The 19,357-nt window shown below is 42.6% G+C and overlaps 1 protein-coding gene across 4 annotated transcripts in view; it reads right to left on the reverse strand.

Moving 5' to 3' along the window:
* Window positions 1–19,357, reverse strand: part of SETD3 (SET domain containing 3, actin N3(tau)-histidine methyltransferase) — a 72,845-nt gene that overhangs the window by 14,378 nt on the left and 39,110 nt on the right. The gene's annotated exons all lie outside the window — the stretch shown is intronic.

Here is a 19,357-nt window from a genome sequence, read left to right on the forward strand (position 1 = left end):
TCAGGTGTCTGTCCCGGCCTCCCTTTGCATCTCTTGCCATAATGTGCTGTACAGCCCTCACGAATAGTCCAAATCTCTTCTTATATCAATAAAAGGAACAATTAAAAGCACTCTAATAAATTGAAACTTCTTTCATTTATCTCTGACTTAAAATCATTTGGAAGAAAATCAACTTGTTATGTGCAAATGAATCATACAACATGGCAGATGCAGCTCAAATACAGAAAATCAAGAAAAACACAGTTTTGTGAAATTATGAATTAAATTTTACGAACAAATGTAATAAAGATAAAATCGAGATCGGCATATGTAAATTTCACTCCTTTTTTTTTGTCTCTGGACAAAAGAACATCTGATAAAAATATCCAAAACTTCACACTTTAGAGAAAATTGTACACATCTCACATCCTCTCTCTCCACAATACTCCCCCCACCTTGGGCCTTTCGAGCACTTAAAAAACTGTGTGTCATCAACTAAGAAATTCAAAGCTGTAACAGTATAATTTTAATCTTCGGTTTCCATTACAGGCTGATAGACAGACTGCAGTAAGTGATCAAATGAACAAATGGTGATTTCTGAGATACCAGTGCGATTCGGCTGCGCTGTCTCTGCAGCACTGTAAATGCACGGAGCCCCGTGTAGTATGCAGTTTTTACTTTTGACGCGTTACCATCACAAGTGCATGGTAATTTATCATCGCTCACTACACTGTACTCGCTGGCACCGTATGCAGGACAGTAGGGGATGAGGTAAAAGTGGCTCGAACCCTAAATCAATTAGAAAACAAAAGCTTGTGCTCGGCGCGCAATTTTAGGCAAATTATATATTACAAAAGGCTGCCAATTGGGTGCTAGCTCCCAAGTGCCTGCTTCTCCCCTCTGATCCTAAACCCAGTTTTAACCCTTTGGAAGAAAAGTCAACATATGGAAATACAGTCACACAATATGTAAATGTTCTGATAATAAAAATGAAATTAAAGAAGATATAATTTAGGTCAAAATATAAAACAACCTATCGCTCAGGGGCATTCTCTAGCTGCATTATTCTAGCTAGGAAGATTAGAAAAAACTATCTCTGGCTTAAAAAACAACCCCAATACCATGGTCAAGCATAGCAAAGATTCGAGGAGAAGCTTCTTATTGCCTCTTCTTTGTAATGAATGAAACGCAAGGCTGTGTTCTAAGAGTCCTAAAGAAGCTTTCCATTTAATTATGGAACTTGACCATAAGGGTGCTCAGGTTTTTCCTCATAAAAGTACAAATTCCGCAGATAAGAACTGCCCCTCCACCCAAAACTAATTTGATGATAAGTACCATAGAAAGTACCATAGAAATTTTTCAGAACTTTAAAGAAAAGAAATTCCATTGCTAAAATTTCCTTTCACTTATAAAATGAAGCTTCACATAGTCTGACCTACTGGGAATGTTGCACATCCCATTTCTTCTCAAACTCTAGGAGGTGGGAAAGCATTGTTGCTTTTGTTATTTTAAAATGTTTTAAATTCACTTAAACTGTGGAATGCCCTGTGGTATTTTGAAAGCTGGTAAATTCCAATGCTAAACCCCCTGAGTATTAAAAATTCGACCCCTCCCTCTCGAAAAGTTTGACTTAACTGAATAGGAGAAGAGATGACAATTTTCAAAATTAGAATGCTGAATGTCAAAACGACTTGTGGAAGAATGTTCCAAACACTCAAAGATCTTTAAATATCTTTGGACTCTACGAAGAAAACTCTTCAAACAAGGGCAGCCTCCCCAAGGACCAAAAAGATGGAAAATTAACTCTCCAAAATGTCTTCCTTCCTACTATTTATATACATTTCTTACCAAAAATACAAGTTTATGTTCACAGGCCTGACGAAGTCGTAAAGAAAACACAAGGGAAAAAAATGTGCAAATGCTTTCTTCAGGTTAATTTTGAAGATTATTTTGGCTACAGAGTTACGTAATATTCGCAGAATGTTAGAAATAGTTGTTCTTATCTGCTTAAAAAATAAGGTGTGCCCACTGTACGTAATTCTGGTTTAAAAAAAAAAGCTATTCTACCACAGACACATGCACTTAACAGTTATACTGAAGTGGAATTTGAGGCTATAGAGAAAGGCAAGTATCTTCCATTTCAACGGGGCCCTCACTGCTGTGACACCAGCGCCACCTACTGGCCTCATGGTGGAATCGGTTACAGCTGCAGAGTTCTTGAATTATTTCCCAGGGCAAGGCCCCCAGAGCAACTTATCCTAAACCAAAACTGGGTTTATCAAGAATGGCTACTGCCTCAGCTTTACTCAAGAGAAATTTCGTTTCTTAAAAAAAACAAAAAAAAAAAAACAAACCACCCTATCTCTTTAAATTATTATATAATAGTTTTACAAGGATCTTGAAACATTCAAATATTGAAGTGATTTGCACGTGAAAAGCATTTAACTTTAAAAGTAAGTATTTTCACACACCCTGAAAAAATAAACAAGAATAAGAAATATGTCTATTCCAAACACTATTTAAGCTCTGGACAGAATTTTTTTTTTTTTTTAACACATCAAGGCTTAAGGTTTAAAAATACATTTTCCAAAAATTATAATATTAACCTGAAGTTACTTGAAAGCTCCTAAAAATGTTCTTAGATGAAAGTCATTAAGTTCATACTTTATGGGGAGGACAACTGAACACTCCTCACTTTATGGAGCAAAATCCTATAAGGATTTTGTTTATCTCCAATAGAAGACATTCCTAACCTGTACTTTAAAAATAAAACTGCAAATGAAAGCAGAAAACTTACTCATTGTGGCTGATTAGTTTTAGTTGAGATAGCTGTTTCCAAGATCTAGCTACACATGGGATGAGTGAGGGTCTGTCTGGCAGTAGAGAAAGACAACAGTGATGGTGTCTCTCAGGTACCAGGGCCCAAACGGAGCAAGCCATAGGGTCCACCAAGCATTAACTCCCTCCCCACTCCCCACCCACCCCATAAATACAGGTTTGGAAACAAGCCCAGATTTTTTAAGTGATCGATATTTTCACTTTCTTGTGCATTATAAATATTTGAAGTTGGAGACATGAACAGTTCCTGTAGCTCATAATCAGACTTGAAGCCCTACAGAGCTTACTTTTAAAAGAGGATTCTTGTTTCCTTAAGTCAAGCCTGGCAACCTAGGGAAGCTCTCTCCCATTCCCTCTTCTATCATAGGAGGTGTTCCAGATGAGACACAGTAATATTGTACCTAGTACAAAATAATCACTATGTTTGGGGAAGATTAATATCTAAAATCGTTTGTTTGGCTTCAATAAAAAGAAGTAATATTGCTAAATATGTAAGTATGACATTTTGAAGAATTTACCATATTGCATGGGTCTGGTAGCTATGCTTAAGGAAATTAAAAACCACTACAGTCAGCATATTTGATCCTTATTAAAGTTCTGTCTTGAACCATCACTCACATAGAACAAAAATAAACCGAGAAGAAATTTAAATAAAACCTATGGATTACAAGAGTTTGAAGATGAAAAAATGAACAATATTCTGGCTTTTAAAAATTGATTTAGCATGCAGCTTCTCTTTATAGTCCCTTGATAAAAATGAAATCTCCCTAACAAACACTTAATAAAACCTGTCAATATCTCGGGAAAGAAAAATGACACAAATGCATTAAGTATTAAATACCCTTGGAAAAAGTCACATATTCCATGAATTTTTGATGTACTATCTTGACATTAATGTAAAACCTTGATATTTATAATTGACAGATATTTAATAAAGTATAAAGAAGATGACTGCTGTGTAGCATGCAAATTTTTCGGGTTGATCAGAAATGAAAGATACAGACATGTACTTAAACTAAATAAACAGTTAATATGTGCTACACGAATCAGCTGCAGTCTTATTTTAAGCTCACACAACAAATCTTTGTGGAGAAGCAAAATAAGCAGAATTCATTATTATGTGAATTCCTAATTCAGAAACACCTAGTATGTGAAACAGCTTTGAAACAGCTCTGCACAGAAACAAAATACATTTGAGTTAAAGTTGTTTCTTGTTTTTAACATTTAACAGTAAACATTTCAAAAAATAAAATAAAAAGACAAGCACTTTCATAAATACATGGAGAGGTATTTCCTAAAACAATTCTTTAAAAAAACACATTTAACCTAAAGAAAGATTCAAAACCCTCTAAGGAAATTAAACAAAAAAAGATTAAAACACACAAACGGCCTCTAGGACACAAACACTTCTCAAAATCAGATCTTTACTTTTCTAAAGAACACTCAGCTCTAACCTTGACCAGTTTTTATATGGAAACTGAGTTGAATACATTTAATAATCACCTTCAATGAGGCATTTAAATATATTAAAAGGAAAGTAGCTCAGTTCATAAAAATGACTCCTAAATACTGTATTTTAAAGAATTTATAACCTGCTGTAATATATAATCAATTGTTAACTTGAAAAATATATATGGTAGTTCAGTGACCTATTAATGGCTCTATAGTATCAGGAATGACAAAACATAATTTAGAAGTTGTACCTATTTTGTTCCGATAAAAAACCATAGTAGCATGCAATTTGAACTTCCTAACTAAAACATGTCAAAGACTGTATTTGGCATACGTATTAAAAGGCAGGGGGCAGGGGAGGGGCAGAAGGAAAATTTACACTTAGAACACTGAGCTTCCCCCTCCTGCTCCAAAAATAGGCTAATTAGAAGCAGCATGTCAGTCAGCAATTTCTAGTAGGTCCTCAACCCTCCTGCTCATATTTCATTTTCTAAGTGGATATAACACAGTTTAACTGAATGACAAATTGCAAAATAACTTTTGAATCTAGAACTTAGTTTTGATGACCATAAATCAGAATCAAAGCACGGTTCACGCGTTTGGCTCTTCAGGGAAAAAAATCAATTTTTAAGACTTATTTTTAAACACAGATTACACCCAACTCTTCAGGGAATTTTTCATCATAAAGTTCTTTGAATTCACTCAATACGATCAAATAAATACATCAATACACATTAAATTTAAACTGTCTGCTTTTCCCTTATACTTATATTTAATTTTTATAGCAAATGGGTATTACCTTATAATACAGAAATTTTAATTAAGAAAATGAGATTAGTGGAGAAATATCAACGCTGTTCAATAAATTTATAAAATTACTTTAAGACGGAAGAATTGGTTTTTTCATTGGAACACTGAAATCTATAACCTACATCCAGTTTAGACTAAATTGAAATCTACTGAAACACTGAAAAAGATATGCCTGTTTAAAAACTTTATTGGTTACCATTTGTATTCCCTGAAGAGGGGCAATCAGCCACGAATCAAATTTAGTCATAATCAATCTACATTTTTGACTGTCAATCATTTGTTCACTCAACAAATATTCATTGACTCATAAAAAAAGGTTAGGACTAGAATAGGTTAGGACTAGAAATTCAACAAATACTGCATTTACTGACTGTCTTGAATGCTCTGCGAGGTGCTGTGTGACAGGAGGACAGTCACCATCCTCAGGGGGGGGTCCTGCCTGGCAGCAGTCAGATAAGTGACTTTAAAAAGAAAGGTTGGGCTTCCCTGGTGGTGCAGTGGTTGAGAATCCGCCTGCCAATACAAGGGACACGGGTTCGAGCCCTGGTCTGGGAAGATCCCGCATGCCGCGGAGCAACTAGGCCCGTGAGCCACAATTACTGAGCCTGCGCGTCTGGAGCCTGTGCCCCGTAACAAGAGAGGCCGCGACAGTGAGAGGCCCGCGCACCGCGATGAAGAGTGGTCCCCACTTGCCGCAACTAGAGAAAGCCCTCGCACAGAAACGAAGACCCAACACAGCCATAAATAAATAAATAAATAAATAAATTTATTAAAAATAAAAAAGAAAGGTGACGCCAGAGGTTACAGCCCAGACCCTCCTTCTCCGACCACCAGGTTCCTCTGCTCTGTGTCCTCCCAGCCCAGGGCCCTTCTTTCCCACCGTGTGCGCGCGCGTGCGCATGTGTGTGCGTGTACACGCACACAGGCACATTCGGTTCACGTTTCTCTGCCCGAGGAGGTGAGCGGGGCAGGGACCACGTCCTTTTTGACCACCAGGGAATCCCCAGTGCCTCGCACGATGCCTCATTCAGAGAAACGCTCTCCTCCACAGTGAGAGGGAAACGCTCCCCCTGCCCTCTGCCCTGGGCAGCAGCGAAGGGAGAGCCGCGACCTGGGGGCTAGATTTCCTCTCGGTGGACCCGTCATGGCCAAAGTAACAGGTGGGACGGAGGAGTGGCGACTCCGAAGGTGGCGAGAGGCAGCGCCAGGGCACGCAGGCGATCTGGCGGTGACCAGACCCCACCCCAGGGTCACGTGCTTGCCACGCTCCTCCCCTGCCGCAGCGCACACAGGCACTGCCCACGGGCTCCCGGAGAAACAGATCTGGGCTTCCTTTTCTTTTGTCTGCCATCTCTCATGAATAGGGTATTTTCCCACCATCTAGGGTCAAAGAATCTTCTTTTTTCCCCCCAAATCTATCTTCAAGCATATCTGAGAAAGCTCTACTCTACTCTAAGAATCCAATAAGGAGCAAAATGGACCAAGCCCAGCAGTTCCCTGTCCCAAATGTCCCTCCACCGTGACACTCCAACTCACCCCAGCAGCGGTGCACCTTAACAGAGACAGCCCCATACTCCCTGGTCACCTCAGATCACCTGACCCCGAGCCTCCGTCTCCTCATCTGAAAAGGGGGTCAGAGAGCAGCCTCTTATCTTTTTTCTAAGCTCTTACATCTTTTGTTTCTTTGCCTTTGACACTCCCCCACCCCAAATATCTCAATCTGCTGATTAACTTGAGGACTCCAAACCATGATCGAATCTCTCTTCTGGTCTGCAAAAAGATAATAACTCCAGCAAGCGAGTAATACTTGCAACTCCTCAACTTACCACCAAAGAAACTAGAAATAAACAGAATGGTAAAAAGCAGTTTTCATTTTTAGAAGGATGCATTTGCATCAGAAAAGCAGGCTAGAATTATTTATCATCAGCTTCATAGAATTTTATTTTTCATTTCGGCTACTTTAGATTTCAACAATTCAGGATAGAGACTTTGGACTCTGGTTAAATTAATCAAGCTAGCATGATCAGGGGCACCAGTCATTCATAAGAGGAGAGGATTCTGACCACCATTATGAAGCCCATCTCCTTGACAGGGAGACTGACATTCAGAGACGCATACAAACCTTGTCCCAGAAAAGGAATTACCGTGGCTTGGTACACAGGAAAGCTCTCTGTATCTCTAGGAGACAGAGACAAAGAGACAGAGACAGAGAGACAGAGAGAGACTGAGAAACTGAGAGGGAAGGAGGAAGGGAGGGATTAACAGTCACCACTTACTAAGCAGCCTGTGCAAGGAACTCTTGCGAACTTTACCTGTATTACATAATTTAATCATCCTGCTTCCTGTCAAATAGGCACTATTAGTAGACCCATTCTGTTGCTGCAAAAACTGAGGGACAGAGAAATTAACAGCATGTCCAAGGTTATTACCCAGTTAATAAATGATGGGGCTGGGATAATAACCAGGCAAAAGTTTTCTGGAGCTTACTGAAAGGCAAAGGATAATTAGTTGTCCCACTTTTATAAATTAAGGTTAAGTTCTGATACGGTAAACACGTTTTTTTCCTGTTGAAATTCTAGGAAAATGCTTGGTAAATATTGCTCTCATTTAAAATTCAGCACAGAGATATTTTAAAGGACATTACAAAGCTTAGAGGCAGGCAATATTACCAAAACTAAGAATGTTTATGTCTGTTATTTCCAAACCACCAGAAAGGATGCCATATTTAGTTAAAGTCGCTATCTATAGTCATAAAATCTCAGACCCAGGTGGTAACTTAGAGATCATCTAGCCCAATTTCCCTGTTAGTCTGGACATGAAGAACCCTGGTCCCAGAAAACACATATGTACCAAATACATGTAGATAGGTACACTCTTTTCCTTTAAAACATAGAGGTCATGTTTGGAATTCACTTTCTGGTATTTTCTTCATTAGAATTATGCCACATTGGTGTCCCAACAACTTCCAATATTACATTATCTGGAACGCCTATCATTTTCATGATAACTCTGAACAGCCTCTAAGACACCCCACAGCTTTATCAATCATTAAACCAGTATTACCTCCAAGTGCTTACATGGGTACCATCTCTTTGGCTACTTGCAACTCTCCTAGTTGTCAAGTTGTTAGAGAAATGAACTTTGGCGCCTGAAATGTCCTGCCTTTAAGCCTAAAGGAAGTTGAAGTCACGAGTAGCTAGTAAGCGATGAACCCAGGGGTGCACCATGGAACCTGAGAACCCGCATATTTCAGACTTGGGATTCTGATAAAGACGGGCCACATTCTGACGTAATACATCAATCCTAAGGATTCAGGAGGCTTCCCACAACTGAGCAAGCCTCTGAAACCCTCACATGCTCAGGAACATCATATGGATCCACACATCACATATGCTTCTTTGTCACCAGCTGCTATGAGTTCACTTTGGTAAATCCCAAGGATAACAAAATCCAGGGTAAAGGTCCGTGCTGCACACAGCCAGCTGCTGGTCACAAGGGAGGTGGGTAAGGGTGGGTGGCTGAGATCACAGCACCAAGGTTCAGTGCGTCTTCGCGACCCCTGCAGGTGCTGGGGTCCACAGGGAGCATGGACGCGACCAGTGGTGAGGGCGCTGGTGCCCCCACCATCGCAGACTACTCATACCCCTTCCTTTTCTGTATTCCTGATGCTCAAACTGTGCTAAAAGGTACCAAAGAGAAAATCCCCAACACTACTTCTCTGGGTCCCCGTCAGGAGAGCAAAATTACAAATGTTCCAACCAAGGAGGAGAGGTACAGAGGCCACTGAACAAGAGGTAACCACACTTCTCTTGCTCCATGGCTGGGTACACAGGAAAGCTCTCTGTATCTCCAGGAGAGAGACAGACAGAAAGACTGAGAGAGACAGAGGGAGGGAGGGAGGTATGAACAATATAAAGTCACTGATAAAGAGCTATTGCTCAGAAAAGTGTAGAAAACCTTTTTTGTACCCCCTGAAAAGGGAACTTTCAAACCTATCACCTTGAGATTTGATAAATAAAAAAAATTTTTTTTAACATTTTTGGTAAAAATGCCCCCATTAAAACTACAATGAACTGAATTACAGGGCTATAATTCATTAGAGGCACAACAGAATGTTATTACAGTAAGTCAAGACAACTCACTTGACTAACCAAATGTAATTTAAAATGTCCGTGCCTTTGGGTAAAGTAGCTGAGAGCTTTCTTTTTTTTTTTTTTTTTAATTATTTATTTATTTATTTATTTTTGGCTGTGTTGGGTCTTCGTTTCTGTGCGAGGGCTTTCTCCAGTTGTGGCAAGCGGGGGCCACTCTTCATCGCGGTGCGCGGGCCTCTCACTATCGCGGCCTCTCGTTGCGGAGCACAGGCTTCAGACGCGCAGGCTCAGTAATTGTGGCTCACGGGCTAGTTGCTCCGCGGCATGTGGGATCTTCCCAGACCAGGGCTCGAACCCGTGTTCCCTGCATTAGCAGGCAGATTCTCAACCACTGTGCCACCAGGGAAGCCCAAGAGCTTTCTTTCTGATTAAGCAAAATTATTTTATATTCAGCTTCAGTTGATAAAAAAATTTCCCTCTCTCCTTTTGAGTCCAGAAAAGGTACCATAACTCTTTCGAGCATTGTTCTACCAAAAGATAAAAATTTAAAAAGCAGGCTATTTCCCTACTGGCATCAAAATTTCTTAGGGAAAAGAAGTCATAAAAAAAATTCTTCTGTAAAGTTAGAGTCTACCTTGAAACAGAACCAGGTATAAAATCAAGAAGAGGAAAAGGGCCGATCAAATCGTGCAGGACTGTACCAGGCTCTGCCCAGCTTCCATCTCTGCAGACAAGCCCAAGTGAGAGCCCAGCAGGACAAGCGAGACAATGCAAGTCTACCTCTTTTTCCACAAAAAATATGCTTTGCCTTATATTTCCTTAATTAGATGCTTTACTGATCAATAGTTATGAGATGGATTTCACTCGTTTTTATCAGAGAAAATACTGTCTCACTTTCTAAGAATAATACCATTTTGTTGGAGCAGTCAATATCTGCATACAAATTTTCAGTGAAAGAACAGTTTAATCAGTGCATAGCTTTTAAGCGCTACCTATAAAACAGGCAATTATCAAATTGTTCACTTGGAACCGAAAGCAAGAAATCCAATATATTAACTTAAGTCACCTTTCGATATAAGATGACTTTTGATTACAGTCATAGATGAGAGAAGATTTTAGAACTGGGTTGTGAAACCCAGGTCTAACTCCTAACCCAGAGTCCCGAAAGTTGGGGAGCAATTCTATTCAGGGGGGACAGAAATGGCAGCGAGAGAAGCCTGGGGAAGAGCGAGCTTGAAGGGTCAGCAGGAACGTTAGGGAGGTCAAGGAGACAGGGCAGTGGGACAGCCACGGGATCGGAGAACTGGTGGCCCAGGGACCCATCAGGGGGCATGTCACTGGTGGGGCAGTGGGAGAGCCTAGACCACAGGGGCTCGAAGAACTCTCAAGCATGGAATATTCTTGGTAAATGCTGTCGTTAAAGACAGAAGGGGACAGGACGTTATCTCAAAGGCACAGGGACGTTCTGTAAACCCAAGGGCTAAAGCTGGGTAGGAAGGAAAGGATGAGAAAGATGGGGATGGAGAGACGGCGCCCAGAGCAATGTCACAGAGCTCTGGGCACGGGCCACCGGGCTCACCTTAGCTGCTGGCCAGGACTCCTTCTCAGAGGGACCGAGGGAGGCAAAGACACAAAGAAACTGAGATGGAGACAACAAGAAATAGAAGAAATTCCTGTCATCTGGTCTGAGTTTTCTCTTAGTAAACTGGGAACGGGTGAGCCTGGGGGCAGCTCAGGGCTGCAGAGACTCTGAAACAACACCCGGGGGATGAGACGGTCAGCGAGGTGTGATAAGGCATCTCTCCGGCCAGGCAAGGGTCTGACCCCGCTCGGAGTTCACTGTCACCTGGACACTCCGGCCGATGCTCCGGGGCCCGGGAGCAGGGGCTGAGAGAGAATGGTGCGGAGGCTGCAGCTCTGCTATAAAGGGCAGCACAGACACCTGCTTCATAACAGACACGAGAGAAGAGAGTTTAGATTTAGTCTCAAGCTACTCAGGCTGGGGAAGGCGGTACAGAGAGAACCTCTTTCTAAACACTTAATGAATCTGCTGCAAAAAGAAAAAAAACCTGTTTTCCCATCTGCACTTCCAGACACATATAATAAAGTGACATTTTCCAACATAGGTTTTTCTAGATCATTAGCTTTGTCAATTAAGACTCTATCCTCGGTAAAATGGCCATTGTTTTTTCTAGTCATCTTCTAATTTCTAAAAAGAAAAGTTGCAAAACCTGGAAGTAATCTTATATATCCCCAAAAAAAAACGTGATGTGGAAAACAGTTTCCCCCAGTTTTCATAACTATAATTTGATATTACTTTCCAGATCAGAAAGATTTACCTCCCTTCCACTGATTCACTCTGCCAACCCTAAGATGGCTTGATATCCCTCTTCCTTCAAACCTTCAGATGACCTCCAGTGACCTCTGCGTTTCTAACACAGAAGTCTGCAAAATACCAGCTGGTGCTTGACTTCACACCATATTAGACTGCTCTTGAGTTGACCCATTCATTCATTCCCTCATTTACCCACTCCCTTATTCAACAAATATTACAGAGTGCCCGCTCTCGAGTGAAATGCTGTGCCAGGGAATGGGGAACAAGTAAGCAAGACGGCTCAGGCCCCTGCCCTCCTCCCGGAGCTCCCTGTCCGCTGGGTGGCAGGTACTAGACACAGTCATGGTCGGGGCGAGGGCGGCTGCGGGGAAGAGTGCAGAGCAGGGGAAGTGATCCAGCCCGGCAGGGGGCAGGGGGCAGGGGGCAGGGGGATCCCGGGAGGGAGAAGGGACCGGCAGAGGGAGCCCTGGGCTCTCCCGCTGAACCTGTCAAACGCAAGGAGCTGATAAACAGACGGACTCCGGTTCACTGTTCCTGCCATGGGTCAGGCCCCGTGGGGGACAATGAGTAAGACGGGTTCCCTACGCACAAGAGTAATGACACCATCACAGGGCATCCAGGTGGGCAGAACATGACGTGTCACGCCGGAACACATGCTGTGTGTTGGAATCACAGAGAAGGGGCTGCAGACATTGTTGGCAACAGAGAGATCAGGCAGTGACTCAGGGAGGAGGGGGCACGTGAGCCAGGTCTCCAGGTGGGAAGGTAGAATAGTGTCCCAGACTGTACCAGGAACATCGGTGCAGGAGGAGGAGGGGCTGAGGTGTGCTGGGTGGAAAAGCTCGTGTAGGGAAGCAGCAGGGAAAGGCTGGTGGGCACGTGAGGGCCCTGCAGAAGAGGGTGCAGTGCACAGGGCAGCAGCTCTGGAGGGGCCCTGACTATTGGTCAGCTGCCTCACGTGTAAAGGGAAGACAGTGCCCACCCCCTAGGTTTGCTGGCACTTGAGAGGCATCAATTAGTTAGTATCCTTCCAAAGGAAGGGAATTAAATTCAGTAGACATTGGTAAATTAATGGAAATGATGAAGAAGGTCTTCTTTAGGGAAAGTAATGTACCAAAGGATGGATCAAAACAGAGAGCAGGGCTTCCCTGGTGGCGCAGTGGTTGAGAATCTGCCTGCCAATGCAGGGGACACGGGTTCAAGCCCTGGTCTGGGAAGATCCCACATGCCGCGGAGCAGCTGGGCCCATGAGCCACAACTACTGAGCCTGTGCATCTGGAGCCTGTGCTCTGCAACAAGAGAGGCCACGATAGTGAGAGGCCCGCGCACCGCGATGAGGAGTGGCCCCCGCTTGCCGCAACTAGAGAAAGCCCTCGCACGGAAACGAAGACCCAACACAGCCATAAATAAATAAATTAAAAAAAACAAAAAACAGAGAGCAGAGGAAGTGGAGAGTGTGGGGAGGGGGCTGGTGAACCTGATAAAAACATTGGGTCTAAGGTGGCAAGACCACCTCAGCCAACCACCAGTGAGAACTGAGTCCCAAGGAGCAGAATCCTGCCACCAGTCAGGAGATGGAGTGCAGACGCTGGTCCTGCCCCAGTCGAGCCCTCAGATGAGAGCACACACTGACTGCAGCCTGAGAAACACCCTGGAACACAGGACCCGGCGAGGCTGTGCCTGGATTCCTGGATTCCCATACCACCCATGAGAGAATAAGGGTGCATCGTTTTAAGCCTCTAAAAAACAGACAACTATGGGCCTGGGAGTACTTCTCAAGAAAGTTCACACAAGCACATACATACCTTATCGGTCAGGATGGGCTAGGAGTTGCTGTAGTAACAAGTGTCTTCAGTAAATGTTAGCACCTTTCTGCCTTTTAGGAAAGGGGAAATGAACATATTTACTGGAAAAAAAGGAAGAAGAGGGACAGGATGGGGAGTAAGTGACAGAACAAAGACACGTGGGCACTATGTTACCAAGAGCACAGGTAAAAGGGTTGGCCTGGACAAGGAGAGAAAGGTGAAGAAACAAGAGGATGGTGACGGTAAGGGGAAATTCTGAGAAGGACAGAGAAAAGCCACGGAAACTAAAGGTGGACAAAACACCTCAATTCTCTTCCTATTGGAGGCAGGAGATTGTGCTTAGAATGAGGGGCATTTGGTCTGCTTTACGATCATCACTAGCGTGGTGATACAGTTTCTTGTCCCCTTTGCCCCACTTGTGCTCAGCATTCACTCAGTCACCTGAAAACTAATACTTTATTTCAATCCTAAATTTACAGCTTTTGGAGACACCCAAGTTCTTTGAAACATATGCTATGTACTCTGAACAAAGACACTGGCTAGTTAAGATGTGATAAACAGTTGCTTCTACACTGGCAGTCTCAAAGAGGATCACATCCAATATAGAAACCCATCTGAGTCTCTTTAATTTCCAAAGTTACTTATGAAAATCAGGCAATCTGAAGGCCTCCATAAGGCCCACCTCATACGCTTATGGATTTATTTTGGTCTCTTCAATTCCATACACCTGTTCTTGTTCTGTAAAACAGATGAAAACTGTGATGCATAAAGGGAATTGTAAGATATTCTGGACAGGCTCCAACAGCAAGCTCCTTGCTCTTCCGAAGTCCTACAGTCCAGGACGCTGCTGTCTGTGTGCACTGCATCCAGCCCTCAGTCCAGACCTACGGACCCCAAGAGTGGAGCTCAGGAAGCGCCACTGTTAACAAGTTTGCAGGTGACTTATCCTCACTTGAGCTGAATCTAGGAACTGGGTATATTGCCAGCTGCCACTAAGGAGGAGGTAGTGAAGATCTTTGCTATCTGATTAAACCCCTCCCCATGCCTTGCAGGTACATATGCACACACAGATGAATGGTGGCAAAATGCAGTCTGGGAGAAGCTAAATTTCACACTAGGGTTTCTGGCCCCATCTTTGTCCAGATCTGCCCACTTGAGGTTCCGGGTCATTGAAACTCTGCCAAATAGAATATATAAAACTTCAATTTTCCTCCTTAAGCTATTGTATTTTCTAATATTTTCTATTGTACATATGTATGGTTTCTAATTTTAAAATAATTTCACTTAAAAAAAAAAGAAAAAAGTCAAAAAGGCCGCTGATAGCAAGGCCAAGGACTCAGCCACGTGACTTTTTCCTCTAAAGTAATCTAAAGGTCTCCAACTCCAGCCACATTACTTAGTTTCTCAGGATCTCTAACACAGTTTCGGACCTGACCTGCAAATAACTGATAATTAAAATTTATTCAACATGTATTTATCATGTGCCAAACATCAGGCTAGGAGCTGTGGAAACAAAATTGAAGAAAGTCTGTTCTCAGCCCTTCAGGGGCTCAAAATGGCCCCACTAAATAGAAATTAGTGAAATTAAGCAGGTGACTCATTAATGAACAATTAAACTTCTCAATCTGCTGAGCAGTGAAGACGCAGGTAAATGCGGTGCCGCTGGCTCACGTATCACTTTCCTCCCCACGGCAGAACCTCCGTGCCCATCACCCCTACCTAACCTCCTAGTGCTGAGGACCACAATCTCTATGTCAGGAACTCATCAGCCCTGTTTTCAGAGGACTGGTCACTGTGTGCAGAAAAGGGTCTGACTGAGGCAGGTGCTGAATGTCATTATCATCCAAAGCAACTCTACAGTAACAATAAAATAATAATTAACATTTATTGGGTACCTACTGTGTGCCACGCACATAAAATGTCCTAGACATTTTATAGTATTAACCAATTTAAACCTCGCAGGAACCCTGTGAGATAGGTACCACCATCACCCCCATTTTACAGATAAAGAAACTAAGCCCCAGAAGAAACGTGCCCCAGGTCACCCAGCTAGGAAGTGGAGGAGTTTCCAAATCCATCCACCTAACTTCAAGTGCTGCCTCTATATAAATATAACACATATCATGGAAAGAAATTTTAAAAAAAGATTGGGTGGGCCCACAAAGTGGGCACCCCACATTTCTGTGAAGATTTGTACTTCACGAAATGCTCTTACACTTCTCATTCAATCCTCCAGGACCAACATGAGGCAGTGACTGGCGCCTCCAATGCCAGATGTGGAAACTGAGGGTAGGTGACTTGCCGTGTCATCTCTAGGTTACTTGGAGGCAGGGCTGTGACTCAAACCCAGCTGCTGATTCCAAATTAGCACCTTTCTGGCACACACCATCCACACAAATGCAGAAACAGGGGAACTAGTGTTGCCCTAAAATAGCAACATGTATTTTTACGGATTTTAAAGCAAGACCTAAGCATCTAACCCTAGAACCACTGATCCCCTTGCCAGGGTCAGTTTCAACAGCAGAACAATTACCATCCCACAACGTATGCTGAACAAGGTGATATTTTCCCCATCTGACCACTCAACAGCCATAAATTCTTATATAAAATTAGATTTTAATATAAGAATACTATGAATGTACCGGACATGACCATTAAACACAGGGAAGATTTCTCATAACAACGCTTCTGTCCTTGCCATCCTCTTGAAGAACAGCTGTCCACGTGGTTTAATAGCGCCACTTCTGAAGGTATTTTCTCCTTCTCCTACCGATCCTAAAACATCACAACCTATTTTAGTAGGATTTGAGTATTTAAGTGGTCAGTTTTGTGGAAGACCTGACAAGTAGAAATACAACTGAACTACAATGGAAAAACTAACAAATTCCCTTCTCTCTGGCAAATGTCTAATCATGACGCTTATATGCAAAGAACCAGATTACAGTCTAATTAAAACAGCACACTTCAGAGTCAATTTGTTTTATGAATTGCATCTTTTGTGTGGGCATTTTCATTATGGTCGTAACCTGAAAGTTAAAAAACCACAAGAACAAAAACTCTAAATCAAGTCCTTAATAATCAAGTTGGAAGGGGAAAAAAATCTTCAGTTTCTGCACATGCCAGGCCATTTACTTCATGCTTCAAACATTGCCTTTAGACCACCAAACACTGAAACTTTAGCTCTAGATGTTAAAATGCTCCATATAAAGCTCCTGATAATTAATGTACTGAGTTTTGTTTTAAATAAAAGGCTAAGGGCACAGATGTGGAAGAATCAAGATTTTTCTCAATTTCTTCTCATTCCATACACATGAGTTGAAGAGAGACGGCTCAGAGACTTAAATGTGAAAGGTGAAGTGGCAGAACTTCCAGAAGCAAACGCCAAGAACATCTTCACGATCCTGTGCCAGACCAAGCTTTCCCCACCTCAGCACTCCTGACATTTCGAGCCAGATGATTCTTTGTTGTGGGGAATGGCCTGGGCGTTGCAGGCTTGGCAGCATCCCTGGCCCAGCTGTGAGAGCCAAAAATGTCTCTGTCCTCCGAGGGGCAGACTGCTCTTGGTTGAGAGCCCCTGGGTTTGGCAAAGAATTCGTTAAAAGGACACAAAAAAACACCATCTTTAAAAAATAAGACTGATAGATCAGACTTCATTAAAATTAAGAACTTCTGTTCATCAAATGATACATTAAGAAAGTGACTAGGCAAGCCACAGACTGGGAGGAGACAGTCAAAACATGTCTTATAAAGGGCACGTAATCAGAAGAAAATGCCAAATCACAAACAGGCAACGGGGCGGGGGGCGGGGGGGGGGAAGCTACTGCTTAACATTTACAGAGTTTCTGTTTAAGGTGATGAAAAAGTTTTGATAGAGGTGATGGTTGCATAACATGATGAATGTAATTAATGCCACTGAATTGTACGCTTAAAAATGGTCAAAATGGCAAATTTTATGTTACCTATATCTTGCCTCAATTTAAAAACTTAATAACATACTACTCTCCCCAAAAATACACACTGGACTTCAAAGATTCACTACAAAAAAAGTGAAATATATCATAAATCACTTTATACTGACTATATTTTTAAAGGATAATCTTTCAGCTATATTGGGTTAAATAAAGTATATTATTATAATTTTGTTTTAAGTGAGTAAAAGATTCCAACGGGCACTGCCCTGAAGGAGATACGCAAGTAATTAATAAGCAGGTGAAAACACACCCAGCACCATCAGTCGCTGGGGAATGGAGGTCGCGACTACACGCATGCCCACAGGACAGCCCTGCAGCCCAGGCTGGGAGGGAGCTGAGCAACCAGAATGTTCGAGCACTTCTCCCGCCACCAAATGGGCTTAGTCGCTCAGAAAATGGTTCATCGATGTCTACTGAGGTTGGGTGGTCACATATATGACCACCCAATACCCCAGTAAGTCTTCTTCCAAGAACACCCAGAAGAAAGGAATGCATAGGTCCACAAGAAGACATATACAGGATTACTTACAGCAGCTTTGTTTACAACAGCCAGAAAGTGGGAACAACCAAAATGTCCATCCATAAGAGAATGGATAAATGGGGTATATTCAAACACTGGAAAACTATGCAGCAACAATAAGGGAATAAACTACCGCTACACCCAGCAACCTGGATGGATCTCACACTGAGCAAAGGAAGGCGGATGCAAGCGAGTGCACGCCGTACAACCCTAATGACAGGAAGCTTGTGAGCAGGCAAGCCTGACCCATGGTGACAGAATCGGAATAGTGGTCACCTCTGGAAAAGGGTGGGTGGACACAGCCTGGGAAGGGAGACTGGGGAGCTTCCTGGGATGGTAAAAATGTTCCATATCTTGACTTTGATTTAGTTACTTAGTATAAAGACTAATCTATACTTAATGCATGTGTGCTTTAGTGTATAAATTAAATCTCCATTTAAAAAGTCAACAGAACATTTCCCAAACTGTTCATCTTTGCCACAGAAGGTACTACTACAGAGAGCTACCAGATGGCCCTACCTTTTTTTTCTATCATATATTTATTCCATTAATATTGACCATTTTAAATAACTGATGTAGCAAAGGCCTATTTGCTATATATGATATAATCCATCAATAGATACATACTATTTTTACCTTTTTCCATTACTTGCCACGTATAATGTGTGGAGAGACTGAAGATAAATCTTATTAAAAAAAACAGTTTAAAATGTTTGATGTTTGGAAGCGATTATTGACCTTTACCGCCTTTAAAGTGTAGCTCTATTTTAATGTGATAAACTCAAATCACTTGTACCTTTCCTGCCTCTAAAGCTCTCTTAGCAGCTTTTCCCTAGAATTTTGGTAACTGACCCTATACCAACAAGCAAGAGCCTTCTATTGCCATAAACTGTTACTTGCATGCTTTATTGCCATAAACTGTTACTTGCATGCTTTATTGCCATTTAGCTTTCCCCCACTAGACTGAGGAGAGAGCAGGGCTGAGTTCTGCACCCACAGGGCCGTGACTGTAGCAGCCACGCCGTGGTTCTCTGAACCGGGAGGAACCATGGCTGGCCAGCCAGCTCCCTTCACGCCTCATCCACGATTTGCCTCTTCAGGACCCCCGAAGGGCAGTGACAGGTAGCTTCTTTTTTAAAAACATGCATTTGGGGCTTCCCTGGTGGCGCAGTGGTTGAGAGTCTGCCTGCCGATGCAGGGGACACGGCTTCGAGCCCTGGTCTGGGAGGATCCCACATGCCGCGGAGCGACTAGGCCCGTGAGCCACAACTACTGAGCCTGCGCGTCTGGAGCCTGTGCTCTGCAACAGGAGAGACCAAGACAGTGAGAGGCCCGCTCACCGCGATGAAGAGTGGCCCCCGCTCGCCGCAACTAGAGAAAGCCCTCGCACGGAAACGAAGACCCAACACAGCCAAAAATAAATTAATTAATTAATAAAAATACAAAAAAAAACATGCATTTGTAAAATGCTCTCTTACCTAAAAACAGCTTCCCTTCATTTCTCACCTGCCCCACCCTCCTGTAGGGGACACAGGGCAGGTTTGTTTCCCTTT

Source organism: Balaenoptera acutorostrata, chromosome 3, assembly GCF_949987535.1.
Source record: "Balaenoptera acutorostrata chromosome 3, mBalAcu1.1, whole genome shotgun sequence".
Lineage (NCBI taxonomy): Eukaryota > Metazoa > Chordata > Mammalia > Artiodactyla > Balaenopteridae > Balaenoptera > Balaenoptera acutorostrata.